The 4,802-nt window shown below is 42.8% G+C and overlaps 1 long non-coding RNA gene across 1 annotated transcript; it reads left to right on the forward strand.

Annotated features, from left to right (window-relative positions):
* The first annotated feature begins 1,216 nt into the window (after nt 1–1,216).
* On the forward strand, nt 1,217–4,471 carry LOC126928476 (uncharacterized). Its single transcript, XR_007716699.1, has 3 exons — nt 1,217–1,254; nt 2,944–3,060; nt 4,327–4,471. It is a non-coding gene; the product is annotated as an uncharacterized LOC126928476 (long non-coding RNA).
* Nucleotides 4,472–4,802: the final 331 nt, after the last annotated feature.

Raw genomic sequence — 4,802 nt, forward strand, 5'->3', positions numbered from 1 at the left:
ATTGCCTACTGACAAAAGTTTACAGTTTATCAATAGTTTCACATAAATAGTACTATTTCCACATAGTACAGTGCTTTGTGATGTCCGAAATGGCTGACAAAATTAGGTAATAACACGAAATATATGCAATGCAATATACGGTATACGTATAGCTTGGAAATTGTGACCGTTGCTCGCTCGCTCCGCTCGCTCGTAGAAATTTAGTCCAACCTCACTACCGAACCGAGGCGTTCCCAAATTTGAAATAAGTTGCCTCCATATCGTATAACGAATGCAAGAGGGAATGGTTTTAGGTTAGGCTATAGTTATCGATCGAGCGCAGCGAGCGAGGGACGCGTAAAGGTGTGTCACAAGCCAACGGTTTGGCACATACGGACATTGAAATATTCACACCAGCCCGAGGAGCCGGAAGTCTTTATCCTATTGCCTACTGTCAAAAGATTACAGTTTATCAATAGTTTCACATAAATTGTACTATTTCCACACAGTATAGTGCAATGTGATATCCGAAATGGCAGACAAAATTAGGTAATAACACGAAATATATGCAAGGCAATATAAGGTATATGTATAGCTTGGAAATTGTGATCGTTGCTCGCTCGCTCCGCTCGCTCGTAAAAATTTAGTCCAACCTCACTACCGATCCGACGCGTTCCCAAATTCGAAATAAGTCGCCTCCATATCGTATAACAAACGCAAGAGGGAATGGTTTTAGGTTAGGCTATAGTTTTCGAGCGAGCGCAGCGAGCGAGGCCGCGTAAAGGTGTGTCACAATCCAACGGTTTGGCACATACGGACATTGAAATGTTCGCACCAGCCCCAGGAGCCGGAGGTGTTTATACTATTGCCTACTGACAAAAGTTTACAGTTTATCAATAGTTTCACATAAATAGTACTATTTCCAAATAGTACAATGCAATGTGATGTCCGAAATGGCTTACAAAATTAGGTAATAACACGAAATATATGCAAGGCAATATAAGGTATATGTATAGCTTGGAAATTGTGATCGTTGCTCGCTCGCTCCGCTCGCTCGTAAAAATTTAGTCCAACCTCACTACCGATCCGACACGTTCCCAAATTCGAAATAAGTCACCTCCATATCGTATAACGAACGCAAGAGGGAATGGTTTTAGGTGAGGCTACATTTTTCGAGCGAGCACGGCGAGCAAGGGACGCGTAACGGTGTGTCACAATCCAACGGTTTGGCACATACGGACATTGACATGTTCGCACCAGCCCGACGAGCCGGAGGTCTTCATCCTGACTGCCTACTGTCAAAAGATTACAGTTTATCAATAGTTTCACATAAATTGTACTATTTCCACACAGTACAGTGCAATGTGATATCCGAAATGGCAGACAAAATTAGGTAATAACACGAAATATATGCAAGGCAATATAAGGTATATGTATAGCTTGGAAATTGTGATCGTTGCTCGCTCGCTCCGCTCGCTCGTAAAAATTTAGTCCAACCTCACTACCGATCCGACGCGTTCCCAAATTTGAAATAAGTCGCCTCCATATCGCATAACAAACGCAAGAGGGAATGGTTTTAGGTTTGGCTATAGTTTTCGAGCGAGCGCAGCGTGCGAGGGTCGAGTAAAGCTTTGTCACAAACCAACGGTTTGGCACATACGGACATTGAAATGTTCGCACCAGCCCGAGGAGCCGGATGTCTTTATCCTATTGCCTACTGTCAAAAGATTACAGTTTATCAATAGCTTCACATAAATTGTACTATTTCCACACAGTATAGTGCAATGTGATATCCGAAATGGCTGACAAAATTAGGTAATAACACGAAATATATGCAAGGCAATATAAGGTATATGTATAGCTTGGAAATTGTGATCGTTGCTCGCTCGCTCCGCTCGCTCGTATAAATTTAGTCCAACCTCACTACCGATCCGACGCGTTCCCAAATTCGAAATAAGTCGCCTCCATATCGCATAACGAACGAAAGAGGGCATGGTTTTGGATGAGGCTACTTTTTTCGAGCGAGCAGGGCGAGCAAGGGACGCGTAAAAGTGTGTCACAATCCAACGGTTTGGCAAATACGCACATTGAAATGTTCGCACCAGCCCGAGGAGCCGGAGGTCCTCATCCTATTGCCTACTGACAAAAGTTTACAGTTTATCAATAGTTTCACATAAATAGTACTATTTCCACATAGTACAGTGCAATGTGATGTCCGAAAATGGCTTACAAAATTAGGTAATAACACGAAATATATCCAAGGCAATATAAGGTATATGTATAGCTTGGAAATTGTGATCGTTGCTCGCTCGCTCCGCTCGCTCGTAAAAGTTAGTCCAACCTCACTACCGATCCGACACGTTCCCAAATCCGAAATAAGTCGCCTCCATAACGTATAAACAAATTCAAGAGGGAATGGTTTTAGGTTAGGCTATAGTTTTCGAGCGAGCGCAGCGAGCGAGGCCGCGTAAAGGTGTGTCACAATCCAACGGTTTGGCACATACGGACATTGAAATGTTCGCACCAGCCCGAGGGGCCGGAGGTGTTTATCCTATTGCCTACTGACAAAAGTTTACAGTTTATCAATAGTTTCACATAAATAGTACTATTTCCAAATAGTACAGTGCAATGTGATGTCCGAAATGGCTTACAAAATTAGGTAATAACACGAAATATATGCAAGGCAATATATGGTATATGTATAGCTTGGAAATTGTGACCGTTGCTCGCTCGCTCCGCTCGCTCGTAGAAATTTAGTCCAACCTCACTACCGATCCGACGCGTTCCCAAATTCGAAATAAGTCGCTTCCATATCGTATAATGAATGCAAGAGGGAATGGTTTTAGGTGAGGCTACATTTTTCGAGCGAGCACGGCGAGCAAGGGACGCGTAAAGGTGTGTCACAATCCAACGGTTTGGCACATACGGACATTGAAATGTTCGCACCAGCCCGAGGAGCAGGAGGTCTTTATCCTATTGCCTACTGACAAAAGTTTACAGTTTATCAATAGTTTCACATAAATAGTACTATTTCCAAATAGTACAGTGCAATGTGATGTCCGAAATGGCTGACAAAATTAGGTAATAACACGAAATATATGCAAGGCAATATAAGGTATATGTATAGCTTGGAAATTGTGACCGTTGCTCGCTCGCTCCGCTCGCTCGTAGAAATTTAGTCCAACCTCACTACCGATCCGACGCGTTCCCAAATTTGAAATAAGTCGCCGCCATATCGTATAACGAAGGCAAGAGGGAATGGTTTTAGGTTAGGCTATAGTTTTCGAGCGAGCGCAGCGAGCGAGGGACGCGTAACGGTGTGTCACAAACCAACGGTTTGGCACATACGGGCATTGAAATATTCACACCAGCCCGAGGAGCCGGAAGTCTTTATCCTATTGCCTACTGACAAATGTTTACAGTTTATGAATAGTTTTACATAAATAGTACTATTTCCACATAGTACAGTGCAATGAGATGTCCGAAATGGGTGACAAAATTAGGTAATAACACGAAATATATGCAAGGCAATATGAGGTATATGTATAGCTTGGAAATTGTGACCGTTGCTCGCTCGCTCCGCTCGCTCGTAGAAATTTAGTCCAACCTCACTACCGATCCGACGCGTTCCCAAATTCGAAATAAGTCGCTTCCATATCGTATAACGAACGCAAGAGGGAATGGTTTTAGGTGAGGCTTCACTTTTCGAGCGAGCACGGCGAGCAAGGGACGCGTAAAGGTGTGTCACAATCCAACGGTTTGGCACATACGGACATTGAAATGTTCGCACCAGCCCGAGGAGCAGGAGGTCTTTATCCTATTGCCTACTGACAAAAGTTTACATTTTATCAATAGTTTCACATAAATAGTACTATTTCCAAATAGTACAGTGCAATGTGATGTACGAAATGGCTGACAAAATTAGGTAATAACACGAAATATATGCAAGGCAATATAAGGTATATGTATAGCTTGGAAATTGTAACCGTTGCTCGCTCGCTCCGCTCGCTCGTAGAAATTTAGTCCAACCTCACTACCGATCCGACGCGTTCCCAAATTTGAAATAAGTTGCCTCCATATCATATAACGAATGCTAGCGGGAATGGTTTTAGGTTAGGCTATAGTTTTCGAGCGAGCGCAGCGTGCGAGTGTCGAGTAAAGCTTTGTCACAAACCAACGGTTTGGCACATACGGACATTGAAATGTTCGCACCAGCCCGAGGAGCCGGAGGTCTTTATCCTATTGCCTACTGTCAAAAGATTACAGTTTATCAATAGTTTCACATAAATTGTACTATTTCCACACAGTATAGTGCAATGTGATATCCGAAATGGCAGACAAAATTAGGTAATAACACGAAATATATGCAAGGCAATATAAGTTATATGTATAGCTTGGAAATTGTGATCGTTGCTCGCTCGCTCCGCTCGCTCGTAAAAATTTAGTCCAACCTCACTACCGATCCGACGCGTTCCCAAATTTGAAATAAGTCGCCTCCATATCGTATAAAAAAACGCAAGAGGGAATGGTTTTAGGTTAGGCTATAGTTTTCGAGCGAGCGCAGCGTGCGAGGGTCGAGTAAAGCTTTGTCACAAACCAACGGTTTGGCACATACGGACATTGAAATGTTCGCACCAGCCCGAGGAGCCGGAAATCTTTATCCTATTGCCTACTGTCAAAAGATTACAGTTTATCAATAGTTTCACATAAATTGTACTATTTCCACACAGTATAGTGCAATGTGATATCCGAAATGGCAGACAAAATTAGGTAATAACACGAAATATATGCAAGGCAATATAAGGTATATGTATAGCTTGGAA

The sequence above is a fragment of the Bombus affinis genome, unplaced genomic scaffold, assembly GCF_024516045.1.
Source record: "Bombus affinis isolate iyBomAffi1 unplaced genomic scaffold, iyBomAffi1.2 ctg00000980.1, whole genome shotgun sequence".
NCBI classification, from domain to species: domain Eukaryota; kingdom Metazoa; phylum Arthropoda; class Insecta; order Hymenoptera; family Apidae; genus Bombus; species Bombus affinis.